The sequence below is a fragment of the Rutidosis leptorrhynchoides genome, chromosome 11 (assembly GCF_046630445.1).
Source record: "Rutidosis leptorrhynchoides isolate AG116_Rl617_1_P2 chromosome 11, CSIRO_AGI_Rlap_v1, whole genome shotgun sequence".
NCBI lineage: Eukaryota > Viridiplantae > Streptophyta > Magnoliopsida > Asterales > Asteraceae > Rutidosis > Rutidosis leptorrhynchoides.
The window spans coordinates 221,554,958-221,568,971 of record NC_092343.1 but is presented as its reverse complement, the minus strand read 5'-3'; positions in this window follow the sequence as shown (position 1 = coordinate 221,568,971).

Sequence of the window (14,014 nt, the reverse complement as noted above, 5' to 3'; positions counted from 1 at the left end):
GAAGTGGAAGCAAATAGCGGTAGCTCATGATCTTTTCTGTCATCATTTTTATCATCGTCCACCATCGCCATGTGAACACGTATCATTATCATCCTAGCATCATCTTTGGTATCTCTTCATCATGATAAAAATTAAACGTCCTTTAAAGAAAAACCCCATTTAGGTCTACCATGAGTCTCAATCTTTGTCCCACAAGCATTACCTAGGTCCCATATTAGATTAAAGTTTCCCACTATCAAATTTTAAATTTGAACAAAAGATTAATTTGTGGGGTTCGGTTTTGACTAACATATCATTGATAGGATTTGGCAACCGTAAGATTGAAGGAATTGGTCCACCACTTTGATTAGCTAGCAAGTGGAATTTGTTTTGGTTTGAAATAAATTTGAATGGCAGGCGACAAACAAGGAAAGAAAAAAAATAATTACGCATGTTCTCCCCACCTTTTCATCACTCATTATAACCTTACAAAAAAAATATAAAGCAAAGTCCCTACAGCAACTTGGTCGACCATTGTGGAAAAGAAACAAAAAAAAAATACACGCGTACCACTCAAGGAAATAATGGTTGTTGTTGCACCTTTTCTGTCGTGAAAAAGAATTATATATATTGGTGGTTCTTTGGGTCTCGGTTAAGAGACAACGGGAAGAAAGTAATGGTCAAGTGGCGGTTTAGTTTATGAATTCAATGAAGATGGTAGTGTGGTGATGATGGTTGTTTTAAGTTGGTTCTCGTATGGGGATGATTTAAGATTTTAGTGTGGTGGTTCAAATGAAGAGATGAGCAGAACGAAACTAGTTAGCATGTGATGGGGAGTTGAAGGTGACGGTTGTCGATGGTTATGGTGGTCAAGGTGGTGATGATCTTAAATGGCAGTTTATGGTGGTTGTTATGGTGAAGTAGAGTGGTGATAGTAAACGGCTGCAATAGACGTTGTGGTGATTTGGTGAAGATGGTGGTGGTCTTCTTCGATCTTTACAACAGCAAAAAAGAAAGAATAAGAAAGATAATAAGATAACGATGAGATGTTGAAGTGGTGATGATTAGTGCTGCACTGGTGGTTAACGGTGGTGGTTATGATTGTATACGTACGTGTGTGTTTGTAAGTGTGTGATTAATGTGTAAATGGTGATGGGTTCACGATTATTCAAACAGAACAGTAGCAACAGCATGTAAGTGATCGATAATGGGGGTTGGTTATGGTGGTTCGTGATGTTGACTGTAAATAGAAACATGTAAGTTGTGGTATGTGGTGGTTGGTGATTAATCAGAAATTGAGCAGTTTGTGGTTGTAAATAAGGCAAACAAATGGGTTTCAATATGGTGGGGTGGTTTTGTGATTTAAAAAGAAACAGGAACGAGAAAGAGCAAAAGAAAATACCAAGTTGATGATGATGGTGGCTCGTGATGATCTTGTGGTGGTTGAATAGAGTGATTGTTGATGGTACATGGTGGTGTTCCTTGGCGGCTTATGATGAAGGTGGTGGATGATTGGTGGCGGGTGTGGAGATGAAGTGTTGGCCGATGGTGGCCTTGTCTAGGTGCTTGACACCACAAAAGAAAAAATAATAGAATGCTTTAGATGATGATGAAAACATAACATGTGTGTGTTTTATGTATATATCAATGTAATACGTACATGTTGATTAGAGGTTAATCATTTAGATGGTTGATAGAATCAAAAGGAAAACAGTGCCAAAAATTGATTAATGAAATGACATGATTTGATTGATAATTGATTTGTAGTGATGATTGAGGATCGATTGAATTCACGAGCTGAATAGAAAAGAAGAAAAGCAATAAAGGATATATTGATCTGTATAAATATCTAATTCGTTTGCCTAGATTTATTATCTATTATAATATACTAAATTAATAATTAATAATAATATTAGCTAAATAAAATAGATCTTACAAATATTTAGATACAATATTTATAAATTACTATATACATATAATGATTTTGTATAGAAATTATATATTATATAATATATAATATAATATATATATATATATATATATATATATATATATATATATATATATATATATATATATATATACACACACACACACACAAATCTATTTCAAATTAATTGTTCGTGAATCGTTGAAATTTGATCGAGGTTAAATGAGTGTAAGAACACAGTTTAAAATTCTTGAGATTTAACTTAACAAACTTTGCTTATCTTGTCGGAAACATATAAAGATCAAAGTTTAAATTTGGTTAAAAATTTCCGGGTTGTCACAGTACCTACCCGTTAAAGAAATTTCATCCCCGAAATTTGATCGAGATCGTCATGGCTAACGATAAGAATGTTATTATGACGAATATGAGTTGATAAATATAGTTTTATCATCATTGAGTAATATGGATAAAACAATTCATTTATGTGAAGAGTACGAGTGAAGCTATCATAAAAGAGTGAAATAAGTAAATGTAGATTCGTCATATCTTTTGATGTAGATAGGATTTATTTACGAAATTCAAGAGATTTAGAGAAAATCTTTGTGATAAGATTTGATTCTTCGGTGATTAAGGAAATTATAATCCTCTTCGGTTAATTGTGATGATCTGTCTCGATTGCTCTGTCGGATATTTCACTATAAATCCACCCCCTTCGTTTCCTTATTTCCACATCTCACACCTTCTATTCTTTCTCCCTCAATTCATACTTTAAAGCATTTGTCAATATGCTTCATCCAGTTCTGCTTCTTGATATATTCCTAACTTTCATATCTGTCATTCTTCTTTTTCATCTACCACCGAAGGATTTTATTTACTTTTACTATTACCTTGGGGTTATTGACAATGCTAAAAATGAACATATATTTCATAGCATTATCCCTCAAGAAAGTCAAGCTTTTGGTTGCAATTGTTCTATTTACAAGTGATATTCGTTTAAATAATAAAAAGGTGAAGACAAAAGATAGATTCGGCAAATTGAAGACGCAAACGACCAAAAAGCTCCAAAGTACAAAGTACAATCAAAGTGGTTCAAATTATTGATGAGAAACGTCTCAAAATTACAAGAGTACAAGACGCAAAACGCAAAATACAAGATATTAAATTGTACGCAAGGACGTTCTAAAATCCGGAACCGGGACTAGAGTCAACTCTCAACGCTCGACGCAACGGACTAAAAATTACAAGTCAACTATGCACATGAATATAATATAATATATAATTAATTCTTAAAATTATTTATATATTATATTATTTTATAAAACCGTCGGCAAGAAGCAAATAAATCTGTGTGAGCCGGAAAAGCAGGCCATGCGATCGCATGGCCTGGAAGTGCAATTTCCATGCGATCGCATGGCCCCAAATTGAGGGTCAGGTCCTATAAATTTCGAAGTTTTGGTCGAACAAAAACACATCTTTTTCTTTCTCCATCTCTCAAACGTATATATATATATATATATATATATATATATATATATATATATATATATATATATATATATATATATATATATATATATATATATATTATAATTTTAATTTTAATTTTAATAATAATAAGGGTATGTTAGCGAATGTTGTAAGGGTGTAAGTCGAAATTATGTCCGTGTAACGCTACGCTATTTTTAATCATTGTAAGTTATGTTCAACCTTTTTAAATTAATGTCTCGTAGCTAAGTTATTATTATGCTTATTTAAATTGAAGTAATCGTGATGTTGGGCTAAATATTAAGACGGAGTAATTGGGCTTTGTACCATAATTGGGGTTTGGACAAAAGATCGACACTTGTGGAAATTAGACTATGGGCTATTAATGGGCTTTATATTTGTTTAATTAAATGATAGGTTATTAATTTAATATAAAGATTTACAATTGGACGTACCTATAAATAACCATATACACTCGATCGGACACGATGAGAGGGATATTTATAAGTACTAATAATCGTTCATTTAACCGGACATGAAAATGGATTAATAGTTAATGGACTTATTAAAACAGGGGTGAATTACATACAAAGACACTTGGTGTAATTATAGTTTAAGTCCCCAATTAGTTGGAATATTTGACTTCGGATATAAGGATAATTTGACGAGGACACTTGCACTTTATAATTATGACTGATGGACTGTTATGGACAAAAACCAGACGGACATATTGAATAATCCAGGACAAAGGACAATTAACCCATGGTAATAAAACTAAAATCAACACATCAAACATCATGATTACGAAAGTTTAAATAAACATAATTACTTTATTTCATATTTAATTGGACTTTTAATTATCGCAATTTTATTTTATCGCACTTTAATTGTAATTTTAATTATTGCACTTTTTAATTATCGCAATTTCATTATCATTATTTACTTTACGCTTAAAATTAAGTTATACTTATTTTTAATATTTTACATTAGTTTTTAACTGCGACTAAAGTTTTAAAATCAACAAACCGGTCATTAAACGGTAAAAACCCCCTTTTATAATAATAATACTACTTATATATATATATATATATATATATATATATATATATATATATATATATATATATATATATATATATATATATATATATATATATATATATATATATATATATATATAGTTTTAAAAATATAGCGTTAAACTTGGCTAAGATCCCTGTGGAACGAACCGGACTTACTAAAAACTACACTACTGTACGATTAGGTACACTGCCTATAAGTGTTGTAGCAAGGTTTAGGTATATCCACTCTATAAATAAATAAATAACTTGTGTAAAATTGTATCGTATTTAATAGTATTTCCTTGTAAAAATATAACTATTTTGTACCCCTTCGCTTTAACATCAAGTATTTTTGGTGCCGCTGCTGGGGAACTGCTTAAACGCCGGAAGCGAAACGCTACATAAAAAAAAAGATTTTTAATTTACTTTTGTAAAAATACGTTTTAGATATTAAAAATACAAAAATATAAAAAGAAAAACAAAATTTATATACTTTTAAGAGTTTGTTAAATATATATATATATATATATATATATATATATATATATATATATATATATATATATAAAATTATAAAGTTTCTTTATTTTTATTTTAGTTTTTAAAAATTAAGTTTTATTTCATTTATATAAATATATTATAAAAAATAAATAAATAAATAAGTAAAAGTATACGGGCCACTACACTGTAGCAGCCCAACTTTTGGCCTGCTATCTTAAGCCATGCGACCGCATGGTATTACAACGGTCAGCTCATGCGATCACATGAGCTGATTTGACAGTCCCGGTACCTTAGTCAACGAATTAGGGTTACATTATTATTATTATTATTATTATTATTATTATTATTATTATTATTATTATTATTATTATTATTATTATTATTATTATTAATTATAATTAGGGTTAATTATTATATTATTTAGTATTAGTTTTAGTTAATTTGTATTTTTAAGTTTAATTAGTTTTATTAATATATAAAAATTAATACTTTTATAAAATAAATATTAAAATAATATTTTTATAATAATAAATAATTTTATCACTTTTTATATCTTTTTATGTTTCATATCTTTTTAATCGTTAATTCAAAATTTATATGTTTTTCGCTCGTAATTAGTTTTAATATAGTTTTTGCCGTAGTTATTTTTATTTCTAGATTTTTAGGCTTTGCCATAAAATCCCTTAAGTACTTTTTCTTTAGACTAAGATTTAGGTGCTTTAGAATTTTGCGACACCGTTTTTAGATTTTAGTACCTTTTTAAGTTATTGCCGTTTTGGATATAGTATTTCTTTTAAGCTTTAATACTTTTAGACGTAACTTTTAATTTTTAGTTTTTGGACTTTTAAGTTTCGATGAGCTACTTTCTTATTTTTATTTTTTGACCTTTTATTTTTCGACGTTTTTTGACGCAATCTTTTTCTTTCTTATTTTTCGACGCTCTAGTTTTTAGGACATAGAATTTTCTATTTCTTCTCTAAAATTTCTTTAAAATTTCAACTAAAAATTATTTTAAGCGGTTAAATTGATAGACATCCAAAATTTTCTGGTTCGTAGTAATAGTTGGATTTGTTAGTGGCTGAGTTGTGAGCTTCCGATTTAAAGGGTTCTGGCTCCCTACTGCATCTATTGGCTATTCGAAACGTGGGCAAAATCAGAAAAGTCTATTAATTTGATAACTTATATAATTTTTATTTTTATAACTAATAGGATATTCAGTGAATGCACCGAGCAAAACGTTCACCACCTTTCATACGTTCACCACCTGTGACTCGATCAAGACATCTAGCCAATATTGTTGCCGTTGATTTTTCTTTAGAATCGTCATCCAGTCGACCAAGTACTCCAATTCAAATTTCCGATAATCTATTTTTTGAACCCGACCTCACAATTGAGAATCCGGAGGATATTCAGGGACAATTCAGAGATCCTAAACCATTAATCTTTCCTCCGGAACCACCAATCATTCAAACAGAGATTGTCGAGGAGCAACCCATTAAATCAGAATCCTCTAGTGATTCAGATTCAACAAATTCAATCATGGAAAATCTGGAACCTCTAAGTATGGAAGACCGAATGAGAGCTAAACACACTGGCCAAGGTCACGCAATTACTCAACCAGACATTAATGCACCAGATTATGAAATCTAAGGACAAATCCTACATATGGTAACTAATCAATGCCAATTTAGTGGTGCGCCGAAGGAAGATCCAAATGAACATCCTCAAACCTTTAATAGGATCTGTACTCTATTTAAAATAAGAGAAGTTGAGGATGAACAAATCTATCTCATGTTATTTCCCTGGACTTTAAAGGGAGAAGCCAAAGATTAGTTAGAATCGTTACCTGAAGGGGCGATTGATACATGGGATGTCTTAGTTGAAAAATTTCTTAAACAATTCTTTCCGGTATCTAAAGCCGTAAGACTTCAAGGAGAAATTGTTACGTTCACACAAAAGCCAAATGAAACTCTATATGAGGCGTGGACAAGATTTGAAAAGTTGTTGATAGGATGTCCGTAACATGGTTTAGACACTTATCAAATAGTACAAATATTCTACCAAGGATGCGACATCACTACACGAAAAGACATTGATATAGCAGCTGGTGGTTCCATTATGAAGAAAACCGCAACTGAAGCTTACAAAATTATTGATAACACTGCTTCCCACTCACATGAGTGGCACCAAGAAAAAGATATCGTTAGATCATCTAAAGCAGCTAGAGCCGATTCTAGCTATGACTTTGATTGCATCTCCGCAAAGATAGATGCTATCGAGAGACGAATGGAAAAGATGACTAAAGATATTCACTCAATACGAATTAGTTGTGAGCAGTGTGAAGGACCACATTTGACAAAAGATTGTCTCAGTATTGAACAAATAATGGAACAAAGAGAGAATGTTTCATACATGAACCAAAGACCTGGAAATAATTATCAAAATAATTATCAACCGCCAAGACCGATCTACAATCAAAATCAGAACTATAACCGAAATGTTCCATATAACAACCAACAAGGTCCTAGCAATCAACAAGTATCCAATAATACTTACAATCAGCAAAGACCTATTTTTCAAAATAAAACACCACAAATCGATGATAAAAAGCCAAATTTAGAAGATATGATGTCGAAGCTAGTTGAATCTCAAATGTAGTTTTTCACATCTCAGAAACAAACCAATGAACAAAATGCTCAAGCATTTAGAAATCAACAAGCTTCTATTCAAAATTTGGAACAAGAAGTAAGCAACCTAGCAAGATTGATAGGTGAAAGAAAACCGGAAAACTACCTAGTGATACAAATGCTAACCCCCGAAATGAAACAGCTAAAGCCATTACCACAAGAAGTGGTATTACACTTAAACCACATGAAATACTTGTAATTTCTGATGACGCTATTCCTACTCCACAAGAACCACAACCTGAACAAGATAAGGAAAAAGAACCGGTAGTTGAAAAGGTTAATGAAGATAACACAGTAAAGGCTAAACCTTATGTTAAACCATACCAACCACCACTTCCTTATCAGAGTAAAATGAGAAAAGAGAGACTTGAAGCCGAGCAATCCAAATTCTTGGATATGTTTAAATAGATAAATGTAAATCTTCCTTTCATTGATGCAATTTCAGGAATGCCTAGATATGCTAAATTCTTGAAAGATCTAATCACAAATAGAAAGAAAATGGAAGAACTCTCGGCTGTTACTATGAATGCTAATTGTTCTGCAGTACTGTTGAATAAGATACCAGAAAATTTATCAGATCCAGGAAGTTTCACAATTCCATGTTTTATGTGAAATGTCCCGTTCTTATTGATTAAAAACGTTCCATATTAATTGATTTCGTTGTGAGGTTTTGACCTCTATATGAGACGTTTTTCAAAGACTGCATTCATTTTTAAAACAAACCATAACCTTTATTTCATAAATAAAGGTTCAAAAAGCTTTACGTAGATTATCAAATAATAATAATCTAAAATATTCTGTTTACACAAGACCGTTACATAATGGTTTACAATACAAATATGTTACATCGAAATCAGTTTCTTGAATGCAGTTTTTACACAATATCATACAAACATGGACTCCAAATCTTGTCCTTATTTTAGTATGCAACAGCGGAAGCTCTTAGTATTCACCTGAGAATAAACATGCTTTAAATATCAACAAAAATGTTGGTGAGTTATAGGTTTAACCTATATATATCAAATCGGAACAATAGACCACAAGATTTCGTATTTCAATACACATCCCATACATAGAGATAAAAATTATTCATATGGTGAACACCTGGTAACCGACATTAACAAGATGCATATATAAGAATATCCCCATCATTCCGGGACACCCTTCGGATATGATATAAATTTCGAAGTACTAAAGCATTCGGTACTTTGGATGGGGTTTGTTAGGCCCAATAGATCTATCTTTAGGATTCGCGTCAATTAGGGTGTCTGTTCCCTAATTCTTAGATTACCAGACTTAATAAAAAGGGGCATATTCGATTTCGATAATTCAACCATAGAATGTAGTTTCACGTACTTGTGTCTATTTTGTAAATCATTTATAAAACCTGCATGTATTCTCATCCCAAAAATATTAGATTTTAAAAGTAAGACTATAACTCACTTTCACAGATTTTTACTTCGTCGGGAAGTAAGACTTGGCCACTGGTTGATTCACGAACCTATAAAATATATACATATATATCAAAGTGTGTTCAAAATATATTTACAACACTTTTAATATATTTTGATGTTTTAAGTTTATTAAGTCAGCTGTCCTCGTTAGTAACCTACAACTAGTTGTCCACAGTTAGATGTACAAAAATAAATCGATAAATATTATCTTGAATCAATCCACGACCTAGTGTATACGTATCTCAGTATTGATCACAACTCAAACTATATATATTTTGGAATCAACCTCAACCCTGTATAGCTAACTCCAACATTCACATATAGAGTGTCTATGGTTGTTCCGAAATATATATAGATGTGTCGACATGATAGGTCGAAACATTGTATGCGTGTCTATGGTATCTCAAGATTACATAATATACAATACAAGTTGATTAAGTTATGGTTGGAATAGATTTGTTACCAATTTTCACGTAGCTAAAATGAGAAAAATTATCCAATCTTGTTTTACCCATAACTTCTTCATTTTAAATCCGTTTTGAGTGAATCAAATTGCTATGGTTTCATATTTAACTCTATTTTATGAATCTAAACAGAAAAAGTATAGGTTTATAGTCGGAAAAATAAGTTACAAGTCATTTTTGTAAAGGTAGTCATTTCAGTCGAAAGAACGACGTCTAGATAACCATTTTAGAAAACATACTTCCACTTTGAGTTTAACCATAATTTTTGGATATAGTTTCATGTTCATAATAAAAATCATTTTCCCAGAATAACAACTTTTAAATCAAAGTTTATCATAGTTTTTAATTAACTAATCCAAAACAGCCCGCGGTGTTACTACGACGGCGTAAATCCGGTTTTACTGTGTTTTTCGTGTTTCCAGGTTTTAAATCATTAAGTTAGCATATCATATAGATATAGAAAATGTGTTTAGTTGATTTTAAAAGTCAAGTTAGAAGGATTAACTTTTATTTGCGAACAAGTTTAGAATTAACTAAACTATGTTCTAGTGATTACAAGTTTAAACCTTCGAATAAGATAGCTTTACATGTATGAATCGAATGATGTTATGAACATCATTATTACCTCAAGTTCCTTGGATAAACCTACTGGAAATGAGAAAAATAGATCTAGCTTCAAAGGATCCTTGGATGGCTTGAAAGTTCTTGAAGCAGAATCATGACACGAAAACAATTTCAAGTAAGATTTCCACTCGAAATAAGATTGTTATAGTTATAGAAATTGAATTAAAGTTTGAATATGATTATTACCTTGTATTATAAAGATAACCTAATCTAAGTAACAAAGGTTTCTTGATCTTGGATGATTATTTGGAATGGATTTAGAAAACTTGGAAGTAAACTTGCAATCTTGGAAGTATTCTTGATTTTATGAAACTAGAACTTTTGGAATTTATGAAGAACACTTGGAACTTAAAGATAGAACTTGAGAGAGATCAATTAGATGAATAAAATTGAAGAATGAAAGTGTTTGTAGGTGTTTTTGGTCGTTGGTGTATGGATTAGATATAAAGGATATGTAATTTTGTTTTCATGTAAATAAGTCATGAATGATTACTCATATTTTTGTAATTTTATGAGATATTTCATGCTAGTTGCCAAATGATGGCTCCCACATATGTTAGGTGACTCACATGTTCTGCTAAAAGCTGATCATTAGAGTGTATATACCAATAGTACATACATCTAAAAGCTGTGTATTGTACGAGTACGAATACGGGTGCATACGAGTAGAATTGTTGATGAAACTGAACGAGGATGTAATTGTAAGCATTTTTGTTAAGTAGAAGTATTTTGATAAGTGTCTTGAAGTCTTTCAAAAGTGTATGAATATATATTAAACACTACATGTATATACATTTTAACTGAGTCGTTAAGTCATCGTTAGTCGTTACATGTAAACGTTGTTTTGAAACCTTTAGGTTAACGATCTTGTTGAATGTTGTTAACCCATTGTTTATTATAACAAATGAGATGTTAAATTGTTATATTATCATGATATTTTGATATATAATATATCTTAGTATGATATATATACAGTTAAATGTCGTTACAACGATAATCGTTACATATATGTCTCGTTTCGAAATCATTAAGTTAGTAGTCTTATTTTTACATATGTATTTCATTGTTAATACACTTAATAATATATTTACTTATCATTTAAAATAATTAACCAAGTGTATCAATATCTTAATATGATTCATATGTACCTAGTAAGACGTTGTTATAACGATAATCGTTATATATATCGTTTTCGAGTTTCTTAAATTAATAGTCTCATTTTTATGTATATAACTCATTGTTAAAATACCTAATGAGATACATACTTATAATAAAATCATGTTAACTATATATATAACCATATATATGTCATCGTATAGTTTTTACAAGTTTTAACGTTCGTGAATCACCGATCAACTTGGGTGGTCAATTGTCTATATGAAACCTATTTCAATTAATCAAGTCTTAACAAGTTTGATTGCTTAACATGTTGGAAACACTTAATCATGTAAATAACAATTTCATTTAATATATATATATAAACATGGAAAATTTCGGGTCACTACAGTACCTACCCGTTAAATAAATTTCGTCCCGAAATTTTAAGCAGTTGGAGGTGTTGACGTATCTTCTGGAAATAATTGCGAGTATTTCTTCTTTATCTGATCTTCACGCTCCCAGGTGAACTCGGGTCCTCTATGAGCATTCCATCGAACCTTAACAATCGGTATCTTGTTTTGTTTAAGTCTCTTAACCTCACGATCCATTATTTCGACGGGTTCTTCAATGAATTGAAGTTTTTCATTGATTTGGATTTCGTCCAACGGAATAGTGAGATCTTCTTTAGCAAAACATTTATTCAAATTTGAGACGTGGAAAGTGTTATGTACAGCCGCGAGTTGTTGAGGTAGCTCCAGTTGGTAAGCTACTGGTCCGACACGATCTATAATCTTGAATGGTCCAATGTACCTTGGATTTAGTTTCCCCCGTTTACCAAATCGAACAACGCCTTTCCAAGGTGAAACCTTAAGCATGACCATTTCTCCAATTTCAAACTCTATATCTTTTCTTTTACTGTCCGCGTAGCTCTTTTGTCGACTCTGGGCGGTTTTCAATCTTTGTTGAATTTGGATGATTTTCTCGGTAGTTTCTTGTATTATCTCCGGACCCGTAATATGTCTATCCCCCACTTCACTCCAACAAATCGGAGACCTGTACTTTCTACCATAAAGTGCTTCAAATGGCGCCATCTCAATGCTTAAATGGTAGCTGTTGTTGTAGAAAAATTCTGCTAACGGTAGATGTCGATCCCAACTGTTTCTGAAATCAATAACACAAGCTCGTAGCATGTCTTCAAGCATTTGTATCGTCCTTTCGCTCTGCCCATCAGTTTGTGGATGATAGGCAGTACTCATGTCTAGAAAAGTTCCCAATGCTTGCTGTAATGTCTGCCAGAATCTTGAAATAAATCTGCCATCCCTATCAGAGATAATAGAGATTGGTATTCCATGTCTGGAGACGACTTCCTTCAAATACAGTGGTGCTAACTTCTCCATCTTTTCATCTTCCCTTATTGGCAGGAAGTGTGCTGACTTGGTGAGATGATCAACTATTACCCAAATAGTATCATAACCACTTGCAGTCCTTGGCAATTTAGTAATGAAATCCATGGTAATGTTTTCCCATTTCCATTCCGGGATTTCAGGTTGTTGTAGTAGACCTGATGGTTTCTGATGTTCAGCTTTGACCATAGAACACGTCAAACATTCTCCTACATATTTAGCAATATCGGCTTTCATACCTGGCCACCAAAAATGTTTCTTAAGATCCTTGTACATCTTCTCCGTTCCAGGATGTATTGAGTATCTGGTTTTATGAGCTTCTCTAAGTACCATTTCTCTCATATCTCCAAATTTTGGTACCCAAATTCTTTCAGCCCTATACCGGGTTCCGTCTTCCCGAATATTAAGATGCTTCTCCGATCCTTTGGGTATTTCATCCTTTAAATTTCCCTCTTTTAAAACTCCTTGTTGCGCCTCCTGCTCAAGGTTAGTGTGAATCATTATATTCATAGATTTTACTCGAATGGGTTCTCTGTCCTTTCTGCTCAAGGCGTCGGCTACCACATTTGCCTTCCCCGGGTGGTAACGAATCTTAAAGTCGTAATCATTCAACAATTCAATCCACCTACGCTGCCTCATATTCAGTTGTTTCTGATTAAATATGTGTTGAAGACTTTTGTGGTCGGTATATATAATACTTTTGACCCCATATAAGTAGTGCCTCCAAGTCTTTAATGCAAAAACAACCGCGCCTAATTCCAAATCATGCGTCGTATAATTTTGCTCGTGAATCTTCAATTGTCTAGACGCATAAGCAATCATCTCCGTCCGTTGCATTAATACACAACCGAGACCTTGCTTTGATGCGTCACAATAAATCACAAAATCATCATTCCCTTCAGGCAATGACAATATAGGTGCCGTAGTTAGCTTTTTCTTCAATAATTGAAACGCCTTCTCTTGTTCATCCTTCCATTCAAATTTCTTCCCTTTATGCGTTAATGCAGTCAAGGGTTTTGCTATTTTGGAGAAATCTTGGATGAATCTTCTGTAGTAACCAGCCAATCCTAAAAATTGACGTATATGCTTCAGAGTTTTTGGGGTTTCCCACTTTTCAACGGTTTCGATCTTTGCCGGGTCCACCTGGATACCTTCTTTGTTCACTATGTGACCGAGGAATTGAACTTCTTCCAACCAAAATGCACACTTTGAAAATTTAGAGTACAATTCTTCCTTCCTCAATACTTCTAACACCTTTCTCAAATGTTCACCGTGTTCTTGGTCATTGTTTGAGTAAATAAGTATGTCATCAATGAAAACAATGACAA